General features: G+C 42.3%; 1 protein-coding gene across 4 annotated transcripts in view; it reads right to left on the bottom strand.

Moving 5' to 3' along the window:
* Positions 1-22,367, bottom strand: part of PRKG1 (protein kinase cGMP-dependent 1) — a 1,462,571-nt gene that overhangs the window by 729,862 nt on the left and 710,342 nt on the right. The gene's annotated exons all lie outside the window — the stretch shown is intronic.

The raw sequence follows: 22,367 nt of genomic DNA, 5'->3' as shown, positions 1-22,367 counted from the left end.
GGCTAAAAGTTTTGAGAATTACACAAATATTCATTTTCACAAAAGCTACTGCCTCTATGATGACAGTTTGCATATATTCAAAATGTTATGAAGAGTGATCAGATGAATTGCAATAATTTGCAGCAAAGCAAAGGGCAGCAAAGAAGCCAATTATCTCCAGGAAAAACATCAATGAGAGGGATTGGACTGCAGAGGACTGGGGTAAAGTCATTTTCTCTGATGAATCCCCTTTCCAATTGTTTGGGGCTTTTGGCAAAAACCTTGTCCAGAACTTTGTCATGCTAACAGTAAAGCATCCTGAGGCCATTCATGTGTGGGGTTGCTTCTCAGCCAAAAGGAAGCAACTTTTGCCTAAGAACACAGCCATGAATAAGGAGTGGTACAAAAACATCCTCCGAGAGCACCTTCTCTCAACCATCCAAAAACAGTTTGGTGACGAAAAAAATGCCTTTTCCGGCAAGATGGAGCACATTGGCACAACTGGCTTGGGGAACAAAACATTAAAATTATGGCCAGGAAACTCCCCAGACCTTTATCCCATTGAGAACTTGTAGTTAATCCTCAAGAGGTGGGTGAACAAAAAAAGCCCCACAAATTCTGACAAACTCCAAGCTTTGATTATGCAAGAATGGGCTGCCACCAGTCAGGATGTGGCTCAGAAGTTGATTGACAGCATGTCAGAGCAAATTGCAGAAAAAGAAGCCTCAACTCTGCAAATATTGACTATTTGCATAACATTAATGTAATTGTCATGAAAGCCTTGGACACTTATGAAATGCTTGCAATTATACTTCAGTGTACCATAGTAACATCTGACATAAAGATCTAAAAACACAGAAGCAGCAAACTTTGTGAAAAATAATATTTCTCTCATTCTCAAAACTTTTGGCCACGGCTGTACAGTACTATGTGGTTTTTTTTTAATAGTTGACTTTAAACAATTTTTACTATGTACACTATTTATTTTTTATACTAAAAGTATGTCCCTAAAAATCACACTCTATTTGGGCCTTACCTTCTTAGGGTCCTTTATCACGGGCTTTGTGCCCGGCGGACTCAGTTTTGCACAGCGGGGATCGATCCACCGATCCCCACTGAGCAGGTGGATGATAGCTCCGTCTCTGCTTACTTTGCAGAGACGGAGCTGTCAGATCCCTGCTCTCCTCAATGGGAGATTGGATGAAAAGGACCGCCTGTTTGTTTTCATCTGATCCTATCTGATCCGAATCTCCAGACGGACGGTAAAGGGTGTTTCCATCCGTCTGGATTTCACGGACCACATCGGATCGGATAGCTGTGGGTGTCAGCGGTGACATCCGCTGCTCCATAGAGGGGCATGGAGCATCTGATCAGGTCCGCCTGAAAAAAACTGACAGGCGGACCTGATCAGAAAGCACGTGTGAAAGGGGCCTTACTTTTTACTGGAATTTCCCTGAATTGGAAAGGCTCTGCTGCTAACTAAATACATTGATAATTATTTGGGCAAGGTAGCTTCTGCAGGAGCTTAAAAAGCTACAGCTGCAGTGACTCCAGACACCATAGGGGAGAGTTACTAAAACTAGAGCACTCATAGTCTGGTTCAGCTGTGCATGGTAACCAATGAGCCTATAACTTCAGCTTGTTCAATTAGGCTTAGACAACATAGCCTGGATGCTGATTGGTCCTATGCAGAGCTGCACCAGATTTTGAATGCTCCAGTTTTAGTAAATTTATCCCAAGTGTATATTACAAAAGCCCCTTAGGAGAATCAGAGCTGCCTCTGTTTAAGAATAAGCAGAGGTGCTCCTCTTACTAATGCTTCTGTATGTCATGCTGAGCCTTTCCTAGGAGCCAAGAACACCACTCACTCCCACTGAGAACAATAAGAAAGACAAAGCATTGGGTTTAATGTGTTGAGTAGGAGCTGAAACATTATTATTTTTTCTGCACTTGTTCTGTGTCAGTGACTTAGTATTAAAACAATTGGAATAGCAAAACAGCTTGGCAACTAGCATGCTCAGATTAAAAGGTCAATCATGGCAGTCTACTTAATGATTTCATGACAGGCTTCTTTCAAAGTATAGCTGTAAGTGTAGGCACAACTTTTTTTATCCTGGATAGTGTAAGGGAGTGTTATAACCCCCTGTCAATTTTTTTTTTTTTTTTTGCTATCTGGGGAGATTTCCTCTCACTTCCTGTCACATAGCCAAAACAGGAAGTGATAGGAAATCCCTCTAAAGTGAGGGAATCCCTTATCATCAGGATCGCGAGAACTGTGTGTGTGTCCCTATTTGAAAATTTACCCTCTATTAGTGTTCTGATGGAAAACCAAAATTGTAGGATTTTTTTTTTCACTTTCGGTGATAACTGCACACATCACAAAGAGGGTGATTCTTCCTAATGGGGGCACAGACAGCAATAAATGCTTAAAAGGTGTTCTAATCCCTCTCCACTATCCAAAATAAAAAACAATGTTTTGAGCATTTAAGGGGATGATACTTTTCTGATAACCTAGTGAAGAAATTCAAAGACCCACAAATAATTAGGTTGATAAATAGTTTATACTCATCACCCCAAAGGAAAACACAACATCAATTTTAACAAGTAATATCCTCTATGGGATTTGCCATTTAAAAGTGTAAAATAGCTCTTTTAAAATACCATTTTCTTGTTCAAATAGTTTATTGGTATAAAAAACAAGGTAACATACAGAACAAGACTACTCTTTAAGGGTTAACCTCATGAGGAAAAAGATGAAACAGGGCACATAATGAAGCACTGATTAAGTTGGGACGCAGCCCATAGAAGTATAATAGGTAGGATAACAATGACTAAACCGTAAAGTATGAACGTCTATTGTACTACATTATATGAGAATATACATGAAAATCGCACAAGTTTCGCTGGGTTGCAGGGTAATCTAAACCGATTATAGACTCTGGTCAGGCCCCCCTGTACCAGAAGGCTCATGAATAGAAGGGGCTAAACCGTTGTGAAAAGGAAGGGGAAGTTAGGAAAAAAGGAAAAAAAGGGGGGAAAGAGGAAGTAGGAATGAAGGAGGGAGAGAGAAGGCTAGGCAGAAAAAGATAGAGCAACAGAGAGCATACAGGGGAGGGAGAAACAACAACAAGAGGAGGCAGGTCCTCGTAGGGGGGGGGGGGGGTTGGTATAAGTGGAACTGAAAGATCCACGATAGGATGGCTCTGGTATGCATATGTAGGGGGCACAAGGAAACATTAATGTCTCATCCCAATCAGGGAGGAGAAAGTGATCTATCCAGGGCTTCCACAAGTGATCATATTTTTTAGTTCTGTGTAAGAAGACTTCTATTTTGGCGTGAATCATGGCTCTGGTGACCCTATTCTTGATCTCAACCATACTGAGAAGGGGAGTTTAGCGATAGTTTGTTTTGCTGCGGTTGTGACCTGCAGATGAAGTTTAAATTGTGGGCGTGTCCAAAGGATGGATTCGGGTCCAAAGGACAGTTAAACAGTGTGGCAAGGATATGGAAGATTTCAGTCCAAAATAATTGAACCAGTGGGCAGGTCCACCAAATGGGGTGTGGGTGCCTGCGTCCATTCAAACACGAAAGCAGTTGGGTGGATATTTGGACAGGTATTTAGTAATCCAGGCAGGGATAAGGTACCCATGCATGAGAACTTTGTAGTTCGTCTCTAACACCACTACATTTTGCAAGGCTGATTTGGTAGCTTCCCATATTTCCGACCAGTCTTTGGCTTCTAGTTGGAGCCCCAGATCTCTCTCCCATTTAGCTGCATATCGAATTAAAGCATGGGATGGAGGGTCTAGTAACTGAGCATAGAAGGCAGAGATTAGGCCATGTGCGTTTGGATCATTCTTACATATGCGCTCATAATTTGACATGGCAGGTAGGGACTTGTCTCTACAGAGACAGGGAGTAAACAAAAGTTTAATTTGGAAGTAATGGCAAAAGCCCTGAATTTGGGAGACTTAAAACACCTTTTTCAATAGCAAAATGAAATAAAAAATGTTAGCCCTAAGTACAATCATTTGAATCTGTGCCAAACACAATAGAACAAACAACTTGTGTGTATGGCTGTTGAGGACAAGACATACAGTTTTAATTTGATATACTCCCATAATTGTTACTTAGGGACATATTTAAAAAGAAGTGAATGTGACTTTTACCAAACATTCACTTTTGGTGAATCATTAGCTGTCGTTTAAAACATATGCATCTGAAAGTTTCACCGGCAGTTAATGTTTGTTGAATGTTATGCCCCTCTGTGTAATAGAAATCCATTTAGACCTATCTGTCAGGTTCAAACAGAATACCAATGTGTGTCTTTATGTAAAATGTTAAACCATTTCTGGGGCCGCTCTTATTGATTTAATAGGTAACTTGAGAGAAATTCCTTAAGCTGTTTAATTCCACAGTGTCAGAATGCCCAGTAATGGGTTTGATGATGTGCACAAAGTCCCTAAGCCATTATTATACCTTGCCTTGTCCTGCAATGGTATTTCATCATCCAACATTTCTTGCCTGTCAACCATAAAATACACAGTAATCCTCCTCCTATTTACAGAAGAAGAGATTGCTCAGGGGTAATCCAGCACCCACACAACATACTAAAGAGTGGGACATGCTAGAATACAGAACACAATCACAGTAAACTATGCCCTAGTAGCCTCTGGTTAACACAGGCACAAAAACTAAATAGATAACATGGACTTGTTAAACTCCAGGATGCTAAAAAAGACACAAATTATTGCAGCTCCGAACCCATTGATATATAACATGTGTTTTATAACATATTAGCAATGAAAGTACCAAAATTTGAACTACTATAAGCCACTTGAAGTTCTTGCACAGCAGAGCTCAGATTGGGGGAGGAAGAAGCAGCAGAGGGAACCAAGGGTTACAGTATGCTTATAAAAGAGGAGAGAAGAGTGATGGAGATCCCCTCATCACTGTGCTGCTTTGTTTCAAGGTCCAACCACAGGGTGGGTGTGGTAAGAAGACTTGTGTGTTACTGAACTACAACAGAGAAAAAAATGGTTTCTTCCCCTGCCAAACAGGGTCATGTGATGTGACAGAGTTGTGTAAATATTACAAGTGGATTGACAAATACCAATCCCCAAAAATGGATGTTTACTGGGGTAAAGGTTGAAGCCTAGTATACCTAGCCCTTGACCACAAGGAAAGAAAGAGTGAATAGGCAAAGTATGTCTAAATAAAATTTCTATTTAGTAGCAAGCTGTCTTTTTGTTCAAAAGAACTTCCACTGGGTGCTTTTAGAGGGGTAAAAGGTTTTTGGTGAAGGCGCCCAGCCCTAATAAAAAGATGTTTAAAACCTGCTGCCCTTTTAATTGTTAAAAAAAACAATAAATATATATATACAATTGGTAAAAAGGCGCTGGTGATCTTATATAGTGCAAAGTTATAAATAATTAGAGTGTAAAATTATTTGTAAAATTAATATACAAACCTAAATAGTGCATATATAACTAGTGTTGAGCGAACACGGACTGTATTATTCGTGTTCGTACCGAATAATTGGATTTTTTGTACCCGAACACGGACACTTTACTGTATGTTCGGGTAAAAATCCGTGTTCGGTCGTTTTATTTCCGGGTTTTGCATGCTTTGGCGCTCTTTTCATGGCGGGCTTTCAACAGCCAATCAACAATCGTTTAACTGGTGTGCCTTAAGCCATCCCAGCCATGCCTGCAAATGTCTCAGTAGCTGTGATTGGCCGTCTGAAGCATGTGACCAAGTCTTTATAAGTTCGAGGCAGCCGCAGCGGCGTCATTATGCTGCTTAGATTCAGGGACAGAGCACACATCAACGTGCTGGCTGCTGATTAGGGAAAGATAGGCAGGAAAAAACCATTTGTGTCCGGATAGAATTGAGGGACAGGTCGGAGTGTTTAGGCAGGGCGAGTTGTAGGCATTTTAGGGATAGAGTCTGCTGAATTATATAGGGTCAGTGTCTTCTACAAACTACAATCGATATTGCTGTGTGGGGGGTGGGGTCTGCACTCAATCCTGATCTACGATCTCTTCTCAATCCTGTTAGGGACAGAGTCTGCTGAATTTTAGGGAAACTGTGTTCTACAAACTACAATCGATATTGCTGTGTGGTGTGGGATTGGAGATAGGCAGGTGTCAGTGATCCACATCCATTTTTCTGTGTGTGAGCTGCAGTGAACACAATCTTTTTGGGCTGCAGTGAACACAATCTTTTTGGGCTGCAGTGAACACAATCTTTTTGGGCTGCAGTGAACACAATCTTTTTGGGCTGCAGTGAACACAATCTTTTTGGGCTGCAGTGAACACAATCTTTTTGGGGTGCAGTGAACAAAATCTTTTTGGGGTGCAGTGAACACAATCCTTTTTGGTGTGCAGTGAACACAATCTTTGTGGGGTGCAGTGAACAAAATCCTTTGTGGGGTGCAGTGAACACAATCTTTTTGGGGTGCAGTGAACAAAATCCTTTTTGGGGTGCAGTGAACAACATCCTTTTTGGGGTGCAGTGAACACAATCTTTTTGGGGTGCAGTGAACAAAATCCTTTGTGGGGTGCAGTGAACACAATCTTTTTGGGGTGCAGTGAACACAATCTTTTTGGGGTGGAGTGAACAACATCCTTTTTGGGGTGCAGTGAACAAAATCCTTTTTGGGGTGCAGTGAACAAAATCATTTTTGGGGTGCAGTGAACACAATCTTTTTGGGGTGCAGTGAACACAATCTTTGTGGGGTGCAGTGAACACAATCTTTTTGGGGTGGAGTGAACAACATCCTTTTTGGGGTGCAGTGAACAACATCCTTTTTGGGGTGCAGTGAACACAATCTTTTTGGGGTGCAGTGAACACAATCTTTGTGGGGTACAGTGAACAGAATCTTTGTGGGGTGCAGTGAACACAATCTTTGGGGGGTACAGTGAACACAATCTTTGTGAGGTGCAGTGAACACAATCTTTGTGGGGTGCAGTGAACACAATCATTGTGGGGTGCAGTGAACTCAATCTTTGTGGGGTACAGTGAACACAATCTCATACTGAAGGTTTGAGGGTGCTGCCTGTTCCATACTCCCCCTACTCCTCATCTAGCCTTTTAGGGGTACAAACAATAGTAATTGGGGCCTAGTGTGGTTGTGTACGTGTGATATACATACACTTTTTTGGGATCATATTTTCTATTCCGCTATTTAATCAAAAACCTTTGGGGATCAGTTAAATTGGGGGATAGTCTGTGTTGGTACGTGTGAGAGAGATCCACCTTTCCAAGTTGTTGGGGTTCATCTCATACTTCTGAAGGTTTGAGGGTGCTGCCTGTTCCATACTCCCCCTACTCCTAGCCTTTTAGGGGTACAAACAATAGTAATTGGGGCCTAGTGTGGTTGTGTACGTGTGATATACATACACTTTTTTGGGATCATATTTTCTATTCCGCTATTTAATCAAAAACCTTTGGGGATCAGTTAAATTGGGGGATAGTCTGTGTTGGTACGTGTGAGAGAGATCCACCTTTCCAAGTTGTTGAGGTTCATCTCATACTTCTGAAGGTTTGAGGGTGCTGCCTGTTCCATACTCCCCCTACTCCTAGCCTTTTAGGGGTACAAACAATAGTAATTGGGGCCTAGTGTGGTTGTGTACGTGTGATATACATACACTTTTTTGGGATCATATTTTCTATTCCGCTATTTAATCAAAAACCTCTGGGGATCAGTTAAATTGGGGGATAGTCTGTGTTGGTACGTGTGAGAGAGATCCACCTTTCCAAGTTGTTGGGGTTCATCTCATACTTCTGAAGGTTTGAGGGTGCTGCCTGTTCCATACTCCCCCTACTCCTAGCCTTTTAGGGGTACAAACAATAGTAATTGGGGCCTAGTGTGGTTGTGTACGTGTGATATACATACACTTTTTTGGGATCATATTTTCTATTCCGCTATTTAATCAAAAACCTTTGGGGATCAGTTAAATTGGGGGATAGTCTGTGTTGGTACGTGTGAGAGAGATCCACCTTTCCAAGTTGTTGGGGTTCATCTCATACTTCTGAAGGTTTGAGGGTGCTGCCTGTTCCATACTCCCCCTACTCCTAGCCTTTTAGGGGTACAAACAATAGTAATTGGGGCCTAGTGTGGTTGTGTACGTGTGATATACATACACTTTTTTGGGATCATATTTTCTATTCCGCTATTTAATCAAAAACCTTTGGGGATCAGTTAAATTGGGGGATAGTCTGTGTTGGTACGTGTGAGAGAGATCCACCTTTCCAAGTTGTTGAGGTTCATCTCATACTTCTGAAGGTTTGAGGGTGCTGCCTGTTCCATACTCCCCCTACTCCTAGCCTTTTAGGGGTACAAACAATAGTAATTGGGGCCTAGTGTGGTTGTGTACGTGTGATATACATACACTTTTTTGGGATCATATTTTCTATTCCGCTATTTAATCAAAAACCTCTGGGGATCAGTTAAATTGGGGGATAGTCTGTGTTGGTACGTGTGAGAGAGATCCACCTTTCCAAGTTGTTGGGGTTCATCTCATACTTCTGAAGGTTTGAGGGTGCTGCCTGTTCCATACTCCCCCTACTCCTAGCCTTTTAGGGGTACAAACAATAGTAATTGGGGCCTAGTGTGGTTGTGTACGTGTGATATACATACACTTTTTTTGGATCATATTTTCTATTCCGCTATTTAATCAAAAACCTTTGGGGATCAGTTAAATTGGGGGATAGTCTGTGTTGGTACGTGTGAGAGAGATCCACCTTTCCAAGTTGTTGGGGTTCATCTCATACTTCTGAAGGTTTGAGGGTGCTGCCTGTTCCATACTCCCCCTACTCCTAGCCTTTTAGGGGTACAAACAATAGTAATTGGGGCCTAGTGTGGTTGTGTACGTGTGATATACATACACTTTTTTGGGATCATATTTTCTATTCCGCTATTTAATCAAAAACCTCTGGGGATCAGTTAAATTGGGGGATAGTCTGTGTTGGTACGTGTGAGAGAGATCCACCTTTCCAAGTTGTTGGGGTTCATCTCATACTTCTGAAGGTTTGAGGGTGCTGCCTGTTCCATACTCCCCCTACTCCTCATCTAGCCTTTTAGGGGTACAAACAATAGTAATTGGGGCCCAGTGTGGTTGTGTACGTGTGATATACATACACTTTTTTGGGATCATATTTTCTATTCCGCTATTTAATCAAAAACCTTTGGGGATCAGTTAAATTGGGGGATAGTCTGTGTTGGTACGTGTGAGAGAGATCCACCTTTCCAAGTTGTTGGGGTTCATCTCATACTTCTGAAGGTTTGAGGGTGCTGCCTGTTCCATACTCCCCCTACTCCTAGCCTTTTAGGGGTACAAACAATAGTAATTGGGGCCTAGTGTGGTTGTGTACGTGTGATATACATACACTTTTTTTGGATCATATTTTCTATTCCGCTATTTAATCAAAAACCTTTGGGGATCAGTTAAATTGGGGGATAGTCTGTGTTGGTACGTGTGAGAGAGATCCACCTTTCCAAGTTGTTGGGGTTCATCTCATACTTCTGAAGGTTTGAGGGTGCTGCCTGTTCCATACTCCCCCTACTCCTAGCCTTTTAGGGGTACAAACAATAGTAATTGGGGCCTAGTGTGGTTGTGTACGTGTGATATACATACACTTTTTTGGGATCATATTTTCTATTCCGCTATTTAATCAAAAACCTTTGGGGATCAGTTAAATTGGGGGATAGTCTGTGTCGGTACGTGTGAGAGAGATCCACCTTTCCAAGTTGTTGGGGTTCATCTCATACTTCTGAAGGTTTGAGGGTGCTGCCTGTTCCATACCCCCCCTACTCCTCATCTAGCCTTTTAGGGGTACAAACAATAGTAATTGGGGCCTAGTGTGGTTGTGTACGTGCGAGATACATACACTTTTTTTGATCATATTTCCTACTCCGCTATTCAATAAAAACCTTTGAGGATCAATTGAATTGCGGGATAGTCTGTGTCGGTACGTGTGAGAGAGATCCACCTTTCCAAGTTGTTGGGGTTCATCTCATACTTCTGAAGGTTTGAGGGTGCTGCCTGTTCCATACTCCCCCTACTCCTCATCTAGCCTTTTAGGGGTACAAACAATAGTAATTGGGGCCCAGTGTGGTTGTGTACGTGTGATATACATACACTTTTTTGGGATCATATTTTCTATTCCGCTATTTAATCAAAAACCTTTGGGGATCAGTTAAATTGGGGGATAGTCTGTGTTGGTACGTGTGAGAGAGATCCACCTTTCCAAGTTGTTGAGGTTCATCTCATACTTCTGAAGGTTTGAGGGTGCTGCCTGTTCCATACTCCCCCTACTCCTAGCCTTTTAGGGGTACAAACAATAGTAATTGGGGCCTAGTGTGGTTGTGTACGTGTGATATACATACACTTTTTTGGGATCATATTTTCTATTCCGCTATTTAATCAAAAACCTCTGGGGATCAGTTAAATTGGGGGATAGTCTGTGTTGGTACGTGTGAGAGAGATCCACCTTTCCAAGTTGTTGGGGTTCATCTCATACTTCTGAAGGTTTGAGGGTGCTGCCTGTTCCATACTCCCCCTACTCCTCATCTAGCCTTTTAGGGGTACAAACAATAGTAATTGGGGCCCAGTGTGGTTGTGTACGTGTGATATACATACACTTTTTTGGGATCATATTTTCTATTCCGCTATTTAATCAAAAACCTTTGGGGATCAGTTAAATTGGGGGATAGTCTGTGTTGGTACGTGTGAGAGAGATCCACCTTTCCAAGTTGTTGGGGTTCATCTCATACTTCTGAAGGTTTGAGGGTGCTGCCTGTTCCATACTCCCCCTACTCCTAGCCTTTTAGGGGTACAAACAATAGTAATTGGGGCCTAGTGTGGTTGTGTACGTGTGATATACATACACTTTTTTTGGATCATATTTTCTATTCCGCTATTTAATCAAAAACCTTTGGGGATCAGTTAAATTGGGGGATAGTCTGTGTTGGTACGTGTGAGAGAGATCCACCTTTCCAAGTTGTTGGGGTTCATCTCATACTTCTGAAGGTTTGAGGGTGCTGCCTGTTCCATACTCCCCCTACTCCTAGCCTTTTAGGGGTACAAACAATAGTAATTGGGGCCTAGTGTGGTTGTGTACGTGTGATATACATACACTTTTTTGGGATCATATTTTCTATTCCGCTATTTAATCAAAAACCTTTGGGGATCAGTTAAATTGGGGGATAGTCTGTGTTGGTACGTGTGAGAGAGATCCACCTTTCCAAGTTGTTGGGGTTCATCTCATACTTCTGAAGGTTTGAGGGTGCTGCCTGTTCCATACCCCCCCTACTCCTCATCTAGCCTTTTAGGGGTACAAACAATAGTAATTGGGGCCTAGTGTGGTTGTGTACGTGTGATATACATACACTTTTTTTGGATCATATTTTCTATTCCGCTATTTAATCAAAAACCTTTGGGGATCAGTTAAATTGGGGGATAGTCTGTGTCGGTACGTGTGAGAGAGATCCACCTTTCCAAGTTGTTGGGGTTCATCTCATACTTCTGAAGGTTTGAGGGTGCTGCCTGTTCCATACTCCCCCTACTCCTCATCTAGCCTTTTAGGGGTACAAACAATAGTAATTGGGGCCTAGTGTGGTTGTGTACGTGTGATATACATACACTTTTTTTGGATCATATTTTCTATTCCGCTATTTAATCAAAAACCTTTGGGGATCAGTTAAATTGGGGGATAGTCTGTGTTGGTACGTGTGAGAGAGATCCACCTTTCCAAGTTGTTGGGGTTCATCTCATACTTCTGAAGGTTTGAGGGTGCTGCCTGTTCCATACTCCCCCTACTCCTCATCTAGCCTTTTAGGGGTACAAACAATAGTAATTGGGGCCCAGTGTGGTTGTGTACGTGTGATATACATACACTTTTTTGGGATCATATTTTCTATTCCGCTATTTAATCAAAAACCTTTGGGGATCAGTTAAATTGGGGGATAGTCTGTGTCGGTACGTGTGAGAGAGATCCACCTTTCCAAGTTGTTGGGGTTCATCTCATACTTCTGAAGGTTTGAGGGTGCTGCCTTTTCCATACCCCCCCTACTCCTCATCTAGCCTTTTAGGGGTACAAACAATAGTAATTGGGGCCTAGTGTGGTTGTGTACGTGCGAGATACATACACTTTTTTTGATCATATTTCCTACTCCGCTATTCAATAAAAACCTTTGAGGATCAATTGAATTGCGGGATAGTCTGTGTCGGTACGTGTGAGAGAGATCCACCTTTCCAAGTTGTTGGGGTTCATCTCATACTTCTGAAGGTTTGAGGGTGCTGCCTGTTCCATACTCCCCCTACTCCTCATCTAGCCTTTTAGGGGTACAAACAATAGTAATTGGGGCCCAGTGTGGTTGTGTACGTGTGATATACATACACTTTTTTTGGATCATATTTTCTATTCCGCTATTTAATTTAACTGGGCCTCCATGCGAGACCTGTGTGCCTTGTTGCGCTGTTTTGAGTACTCCACCAACATGGCCAGTGGCAATGACGCCGTTCTCAGCTTAACTATCCCACTTCCATGCCTCCTTGAAAAAACAATTCGGGCGATGATGGAAGAGGATGTGGCACAGGATGAGGAGGAGGAGGAGGATGAAGAGGTAACATTTCCAAGGCTTTCAGGGCAGTCATTCGCAAGGGGCTCCGAGGGTGGGTTCCTGCACACGCAAACGCCAGGGACGCAATTGTCCAGCAGGGGCACAGTTCTGGAGGATGAGGAGGATGAGGAGGAGGAGGAGCTGGAGGAGGAGATGGAACCATGTTCACAGCAGGGTGGCACCCAGGCCAGCTCATGGCCATCACTGGTGCGTGGCTGGGGGGATACAGAGGACACGGACGATACACCTCCCACAGAGGACAGCCTTTCGTTGCCTCTGGGCAGCCTGGCACACATGAGCGATTACATGCTGCAGTGTCTCCACAACGACCGCCGAGTTGCCCACATTCTAACTTGTGCTGATTACTGGGTGGCCACGCTGCTGGATCCCCGTTACAAGGACAACGTACCGTCCTTAATTCACTCACTGGAGCGCGATCGCAAGATGCGCGAGTACAAGCGCACGCTGGTAGACGCCATGCTGCTGGCATTCCCATCTGACAGCGGGGCCACAGTGGAAGCACAAGGCAGAGGAGGAGGAGGAGGAGGTCGCCAACGCAACCAGGGCACCGCCAGCACCTCAGAAGGCAGGGTTAGCATGGCCGAAATGTGGAAAAGCTTTGTCAGCACGCCACAACAAACAGCAGCACCAGCAGCTCAGATGGAACGTCTTAGCAGGAGGCAGCATTTTACCAACATGGTGGAGCAGTATGTGTGCACACGCCTACATGTAGTGAATGACGGGTCTGCCCCCTTCAACTTCTGGGTCTCCAAATTGGGCACATGGCTTGAGCTTGCCCTTTACGCCTTGGAGGTGCTGGCGTGCCCTGCAGCCAGTGTATTATCTGAACGGGTATTTAGCACGGCTGGGGGCGTTATAACAGAAAAGCGCAGCCGCCTGTCCAGAGACAATGTGGACAAGCTCACGTTCATTAAAATGAACCAGGCATGGATCCCACGGGACTTTTCCGTACCTTATGCAGAATAGCAATGGATACCGACCTTACCCACCCATTGTTCCATTTTTGCTCTTTCTCACTCTTTTGGGGTGTACCCTCATTTAAAATTTTTGAAAAGAAGCAGTGTTGGCTACCTCGTCCTCCTCCTCAGGGCCAGATTAATGTAGGGGCTATTGGAGCTGCAGCTCCAGGCCCCTACCTTTTATATAGGCCCCGGGTTGGCCATATTCACTGTTACCGCTCTTCTGTCACTTGTAAACACAGAAGTCTGGCTTCTATGCTCGCTTCCCCAGGCAGCACCCTCAGAACCTCCCCACACAGCGTGAAGGCCGGACAAGGAGGGACAGTTGGCGATGCATGGATGTGTTTATGGGCTTCAGAGACAGCATCCCATGTTGAATTAGGCATGCATGGCTGCACCCTTCCTCCTCTGGGTGCATGGCAAGGCACGGCCCTTAAGGCCCTTCAAAATCCTCAGCACCAAGCCCATGATGCTGTTAATCCGGCCCTGGTCCTCCTCCACCGCCGCTTCCACCTACACCGCCCATAGGTGTGCGCAGCCTATTGCATTAAGGTGTGCACCCCAAAGTTGAAATACACATGCATGTGTTTGCCAGCAGGGAGAGTAATGTATCGGGGCCATGTACCTGTAGGCAAGGAGAAATAGAGCAGAGCAGGTCCCAGGGAGATCTTTCCCATCTCCTCACTGGCAATGCTATGTGCCCTAGGTGATTAGGGTGTGCCCAGGCACACCCAGCACACCCTGTGCGCACGCCTATGTCACCGCTAGGCTTGTGACGGTATCAGATTTTCATGCTGCGATTAATTGATTAAGGTTTTGCCACGGTATACGGTATTATCACGGTATTCTATTATTAAATTTAAATTATTAAATTTCCACCTCACTTCAATTTCATTGCTGAATTTAGGGGCTTTGGTTCACTTATGCACATTATTATATAGTCAGTCAGTACAGACTCTGTGAACCAGGCCTAAAATAGGTCATCAAGCAGTGTCTGGCCTAACTGGTGATAACTGGTTCTGGCGCTCGGCTCCGATCCGATGGCCTGGTCATTAAGAGGGCAAATCCTTGTGGTCAAGAAGTGGTTAAACCTGAAGGAGGTGTTGTTTATAAATTACTTTACTATTGCTTTAGGCCTGGTTCACATGTATGCGGGTTGGTGGTTCACATTTGCACAGGCATAGCAGCCCATTGATTTGAATGGGCTGCTATGCCCTCATTTTCCGCAGAAAAAAGGTGCATGCAGCATTTTTTTAAAATTCAGTGGCCTTGAAATCCATCCTGCTTTTGCACCATGCGACTAACCTGCAGTTCCTGCTCTGGCAAGCTTTCTGCATTTTTTGTATACGTGGGCACGGCATTTAAAAATAAACAGTTTGCGTGTGCAGCAACGGCAGGTAAGTCGCATGGTGCAAAAGAAGGATGGATTTCATGGCCACTGCATTTTTTTAAATTCTGCATGCACCTTTTTTCAGCTGAAAACGCAGGCATAGCAGCTCAAGCCCATTCACATCAATGGGCTGCTATGCCTGTGCAAATGTGGGCCCCCAACCCGCATACATGTGAACCAGGCCTAAAGCAATAGTAAAGTCATTAATTGGTTAAACCTGCAGGAGGACCGGTGTTTTTATCTATTAATGACTTTACTATTGCTTTAGGCCTGGTTCACATGTATGCGGGTTGGGGGCCCACATTTGCACAGGCATAGCAGCCCATTGATGTGAATGGGCTTGAGCTGCTATGCCTGCGTTTTCAGCTGAAAAAAGGTGCATGCAGAATTTAAAAAAATGCAGTGGCCATGAAATCCATCCTTCTTTTGCACCATGCGACTTACCTGCCGTTGCTGCACACGCAAACTGTTTATTTTTAAATGCCGTGCCCACGTATACAAAAAATGCAGAAAGCTTGCCAGAGCAGGAACTGCAGGTTAGTCGCATGGTGCAAAAGCAGGATGGATTTCAAGGCCACTGAATTTAAAAAAAATGCTGCATGCACCTTTTTTCTGCGGAAAATGAGGGCATAGCAGCCCGTTCAAATCAATGGGCTGCTATGCCTGTGCAAATGTGGGCCGCCAACCCGCATACATGTGAACCGCCAACCCGCATACATGTGAACCACCAACCCGCATACATGTGAACCAGGCCTAAAGCAATAGTAAAGTCATTAATAGATAAAAACACCGGTCCTCCTGCAGGTTTAACCACTTCTGGATCGCAAGGATTTGCCCCTTTAAAGACCAGGCCATCGGATCAGAGCGCCAGGACCAGTCATCACCAGGTAGGCCAGACACTGCTTGATGGCTATATAATAATGTAATGTGGGCTGCTAGGCGTGTGTGTGTGTATATATATATTTATTAGAGCTGCACGATTCTGGCCAAAATGAGAATCACGATTTTTTAGCTTGGAATAAAGATCACGATTCTCTCACGATTCTCTGTGTAACAAAAAAAAAAAAAATTGGGATAACTTTACTGTTACGTTTTTTTTTTTTTTTTTATTCATTAAAGTCTAATCATTGCGTTTGAAAGACTGCTGCGCAAATACAGTGTGACATAAAATATTACAACAATCGCCATTTTATTCTGTAGGGTCTCTGCTAAAAAAATATATAAAATGTTTGGGGGTTCTAAGTACTTTTCTAGCAAAAAAAAAACTGATTTTAACTTGCAAACAGCAAGTGTCAGAAAAAGATCCAGTCTTTAAGAGGTTAAACTTCCTTTCTCCCTGGCAGAGGGAAGGAAAAGATACAAATGTAATCATTTTTGTTTATAGTTAGGAGACTTAATGCTGAAAGGTGTTAGCTGAGTGAGTGAATGAGTCATCCAGCTCACTGAAATGTATCAATTCACAAGTCAGGCAGACTTGACAGAGAAACTCGGTATTTTAAAAATGCCACAATAACAATACCGTGGCTATGCAATACCGCGATATATCGAATTACCGAAAACCGGCATATGTCTAGTCACCGCCACATCCACCACCACCTCAACCTCCCTCCTACTCCATATGGGCCTCGTCCTTCAGAGATGAAGAAGAACATTGTTTTATTTTTCTGTTTTTTTTTGTTGTTTTAAGTTATTTCCCTATCCACATTTGTTTGCAGAGCACTTGCCATGCTCTTAATTACGTTTTGCTGCCATTTGCAGCACTCTAGCCCTTTCCTTTGGTGTTTTAGAGCCATTTTAGTGCCTTAAAGTTCGGGTCCCCATTGACTTCAATGGGGTTCGGTGTCCGGGAAAAGTTCGGTAAAAGTCCGGGACACGGACCCGGACTTTTTTTTAAAGTTCGGCCGAACCCGTCGAACACGGACATCTAGGTGTTCGCTCAACCCTATATATAACCAATATATAATTGATAAAGTGCACGTGCTATTCTTTAATTGTGCAAAGATTAGTGCAGAAATATTATTAAAGTGCTTATTAGTGCATCCCAAAAAATTTATCAAATTATATACATATAATAGCAAATTATATCCACAATATATAGTGCCCACTATTGCAGTGCTCATAAAGTGTTTAAAGTGCTTATATTATTTAATCGTCCAAGTCAATTCATGCAAAAGAAGCTGTAAAGTTCATTGCTTGGATCTGTAGTGCTCCAGGTGATGGGGTGTGTCACTCGTTGCCTCTTACCAGATAGAAGCAGGTCGCAAGGACCCCCAACACCTGTGATCCCTTTATAGGGTGGATCAGACCTCTAATTGGCTCCTTTTTCAGAATATCCTGCTCCGTACAGTCCGCATATAAAGACACATAAGATAGCCACAGATAGTGTAATACTGTTTGTTTTAATGTAAATACACAAAATAACAATGCATTTCGCTATGCTTGCGTCATCAGGTGTCATCAGCCGCCTGATGACGCAAGCATAGCGAAATGCATTGTGGTCTCTGCTAAACCCGGAAGTAGGAAGTGTAGGCATTTGGAGCGCAGGCTGTGATACACGCCGATCGCCGCTGCAAAGGAGGCGAGAGGAGACACAGGAGGGTACTGCAGATCCTCGGATAGTGGCATTTCCTAATACCCGCAAGCAACCAATACCAAACTGCCTAACTGCCCAGTGCCAGGAGGGCACAACCAAATGTAAGAAGCCAATTGTTATTTTGTGTATTTACATTAAAACAAACAGTATTACACTATCTGTGGCTATCTTATGTGTCTTTATATGCGGACTGTACGGAGCAGGATATTCTGAAAAAGGAGCCAATTAGAGGTCTGATCCACCCTATAAAGGGATCACAGGTGTTGGGGGTCCTTGCGACCTGCTTCTATCTGGTAAGAGGCAACGAGTGACACACCCCATCACCTGGAGCACTACAGATCCAAGCAATGAACTTTACAGCTTCTTTTGCATGAATTGACTTGGACGATTAAATAATATAAGCACTTTAAACACTTTATGAGCACTGCAATAGTGGGCACTATATATTGTGGATATAATTTGCTATTATATGTATATAATTTGATAAATTTTTTTGGATGCACTAATAAGCACTTTAATAATATTTCTGCACTAATCTTTGCACAATTAAAGGATAGCACGTGCACTTTATCAATTATATATTGGTTATATATGCACTATTTAGGTTTGTATATTAATTTTACAAATAATTTTACACTCTAATTATTTATAACTTTGCACTATATAAGATCACCAGCGCCTTTTTACCAATTTTATATAGCTTTTAGAGGGGTGTATTAAAGTAGAACTATAGGAAAAACTTTTTTTTTTTTTTTTACATTTTGGATAGAATAATGGAGGGTTATAACAGATTTTTTTTTACCACGTGTCCGATTGAGGAGATTGCCCTTCACTTCCTTTCCCATAACCAAACAGGAAGTGAGATGAAAACCCTGCAAATTAAGGGAATTCCTTGGGACCCCCCCCCCCCCCCAGGTCACCAGATCTAGTGTCCCTGCTGGAAGATTTCCCCTTTATTACTTTTCTGGGAACAACCCAAAATTTGGATTTTCTTTTACTTTCACTTTCAATAATAGTGGTAAACAGGACAAATAGAGAGGGTGAATCTCTTTAAAGATAGCACAGACAGTAATAAAAACTGACAGGAGGTCTAATCCCTAGCCTTTAGTTATGCTTTAAGGATAAACCTTATTTCTGGGAAGTGTGAGACTAAAAACATCTACTTTTCAGGCAATCTTACCAGATATGCCTACACATGTTATTGGTGCTTCACATCCTAAAGGACTGAGAGGAGTACTCAGGTATCACACAGAAAAGGTGAAAGTAGAATAAGTACCAACACATTAGCAGTTTATAGTTGGTTCTGTAGCAAATACATACATTTAACTTTTTAAAGTATTAAACCAAATAGTTTCATGCTCCCAGTTAATAGTGTATTTAGAGAGGCAAGCAAGATAATACAACTGATGGAGAGTATAAGGGTCATACAGTATAGCAAATATGCTTGAATGCAGTTAACTTAGTATAGAGGATATGTATTGTTTAATTTGTATATATCAAAAATTGTATATAGATGGGATACAATGGGACTCCTTGAGGGAGTCAAAGGACACTAGACCCAAAGGCTACAATGTATTTTTAATTGAATACACTTGAAACCTGCAGTTACATGAACATAGCATACTGCAGGGCAGAATACACAGAAAGCAATTAAATTCCAAGATAATTGTTTTTTAGTCTGCTATTGTTACTTTGCATGTTCTAAACTCCACACTATGCTATGAAATTGCTTCTTTTGAATGTTTTGTAAAACTCTCTTGATAAGTTTGCTATATTCATAAATGTAAATCACATATGTCTACTTCTGATAATATGTTTTAAGAAAAGACAACTAAAAAAACGTTAGGTCCATTAGTGGACAGAAAACCAACCTCTTCTTTGCAAACCTGCTGAAGTTGTGTCATTTGCACTGCAGCTTTGATACAGTCCTCTTGTTGGGGACTATGGATGAGCTTCGAGTTCGAGTCGAACATTAGCTGTTCGCTCGTTCGTCGAATGATGAACAAATGGGCTTCTTCACAGGAACTTTGAGTTCCCGCATTATCATGGACTCTCTGACTTCTGAATTCCAATAAATAAATCACTGGAACTCACAGCTCTTCTCATTGCAAGCCTGGTATTCTACCACCTACGCCACCAATCCTACTTAAGCTGAAAACACTCTCCCTAACTTTTATCTCATCCACTGTGTGTAGGGTGAGATAGGAGTTAGTTAGTTAGACAGGGAAAGTGTATTCAACCTAAATGTACTTGCTGGTGGCGTAGCTGGTAGAATACCAGACCTGCAATTGCGATGGTTGTGAGATCAAATCCCTTGGTCAGCGGGTGATTTATAAGTGGAATTTTATAATTATTAATACATTGCTAGCAGGGAGAGAGATTTTTGCTTTTTAGTTTGTTGAGATCAGATAGTGCAGTGTATACCACAAAGTTATTTATATGTATATATATATATATATATATATATATATATATATATATATATATATATATATATATGCACTTCAGTTTATGTCAGTATTGCTGAAACAAAAATTGGGGCCAAAATTTTAAAAAAAAGCGGTGTGGGGTTCTCCCTAAAATCTATACCAGACCCTTATCCGAGCACACAGCCTGGCTGGCCAGGATGGGGGAGGGGGCAAGCGAGTGCCCCCTCCTGAACTATACCAGGCCACATTCCCTCAATATGGGGGGTGGGTGCTTTGGGGCAGGGGGGCTCTGCCCCCCTCCCCAAAGCACCTTGCCCCCATGTTGATGGGGACAGGGGTCCCTTCCCCACAACCCTGGGCAGTGGTTGTGGGGGTCTGCGGGGGAAGGCTTATCGGAATCTGGAAGCCCCTTTAACAAGGGGACCCCCAGATCCCAGCCCCCTCCCTATGTGAATGGATATCGGGAACATGGTACCCCTACCCATTCACCAAAAAACCGTACAAAAAAAAATAATGACAAAAGCCAGTTTTAGAAAAGTCTTTTATTAAAAAATAAAAAAAGTACTGTCTCCCGATGATCAGTCGCCCGTTCGCCCGTTCGCCCAAAAAATAGAAAAAAAAAAAGAAGCTCCTGCTTCCCTGGACGCTTCCCGCGGAATGAGCTGTTTTGATTTTGACAGCTCTTATATAGTGACCTGATGTCACAAGCTGCCCCACAATGCACAATGCACTGTGCAGGTGCAGTGAATAAATTACTGATGTCAGTAATTTATTCACTTCACCTAAGCAATGGATTATGGGGTGACGTCAGAGCCCTATAAAAAAGCTGTCAAACTCAAATAGAAGTTGGTTAGCCAGAGAGAGTCCAAGGTTAATTAGCTGACTCGGTGGCTTAAATTGTAGACTAACGGGCTTGCAAACGGAAGGCTGTGAGTTTAAATCCCCAGGCCAGTGGGTGATTAATATTAATTATGGAATTTAATTGAAACTTATTAATTATCCCACCCCTTCTGAAGTGACGTCAGTAATTTATTCACTGCAACTGAGCAGTGGATTATGGGGCGCTGGTGATGTCAGAGCCCTATAAAAGAGCTGTCAAACTCAGATAGAGAATTGTTAGGCAGAGAGAGTCTTAGGATACTCAGTGGCATAGCTGTTAGAAGAACAGGCTAGCAAGTGAGAGGTTGTGTGGTTTGAATCCTTGGCCAACAGGTGATTAATAGTCACTTACATTTAAGCCTTAAAATGAGGACTTGTGATTTTTCGTGTTCGTATGTTCGCATTTCCCCTGTTCGAGATGTTCTGGTGCGAACCGAACAGGGGGGTGTTCAGCTCATCACTATTGGGGACTATCTTAATATAGGATTTGTGGCAAAAGTAAATTGAAAAGCAGAAACTGGGAAACAACAGAAATGTAATCAAACTTTGCAATGATAAAGGCACCTAAAATATATTATATATCATATGTGAACAGATATCCAAGTATGTATGTTGTAGATTTAAAATAGGATGTTTTAGTTCAGACATCTACAAAGATTTTTGGGTTCTCAGGTCTTGACAGTGATGTATTGCCTGTGTTTTTGTATTTCCCTACGCAATACAGGCAGATCTTGGCTCGCAGAAGGTGCCTCTAATGTGAACTCATGAGCCCTCAGCCTTGATGCAAACAGGGCTAAGTCTTGGAAGAAGTTATGTAGGTTATAAAATGTTTTAATGAGTGGGTTCAAGTCTGGAGGAGTTGGAATTCCTTACCAGAATGACTTTGCATACAGAAGACCATATGCCCATATGCCCACAAGTGTTCCTAAACCTCCATGGCTGAAATCCAAAAAATGAAAGGGATGGGCCAGGGACAGCCAAATTCAGAAAGAAAGGGCTAGATGATGCAGGACATTCTTCAGCCTGGAAATGGGACAAAAACCAGACTATGCATTTTCATTACAGAAGAGGAGCCTATACAAGAGAGCAAGACATAGGGTAAGGTGGAGATTCAGCTTTAAAAAGGTGCCAGTAATGACTAGCATATATAGGAATTTTTTATGTACCTTTTTAAAGCTTTATTTACTCTCTCTAAACTATTTGGTTTGAATTGGTAGTTATAGGTCACTGTTGTTGCCTTTAAGCTGTTCGATCCTGAGAGCACAATGAGCTTTCAGAATATAGAAAAGATCAGATTGATAGGCAACAACTGTATGACCTTTAAATCTATATATATATATATATATATATATATATATATATATATATATATATATATAAATATATATATATATATATATATATATATATATATATATATATATATGTAAACCTGCACAGCTATTTTTATTTACTTTTTATTATTACAGGTACTTATTACAGGTACTT

Source organism: Pelophylax lessonae (assembly GCF_965119305.1).
Source record: "Pelophylax lessonae genome assembly, chromosome: 9".
In the NCBI taxonomy this organism is placed as follows: domain Eukaryota; kingdom Metazoa; phylum Chordata; class Amphibia; order Anura; family Ranidae; genus Pelophylax; species Pelophylax lessonae.
This window is presented reverse-complemented; position numbering and strand designations above follow the sequence as displayed.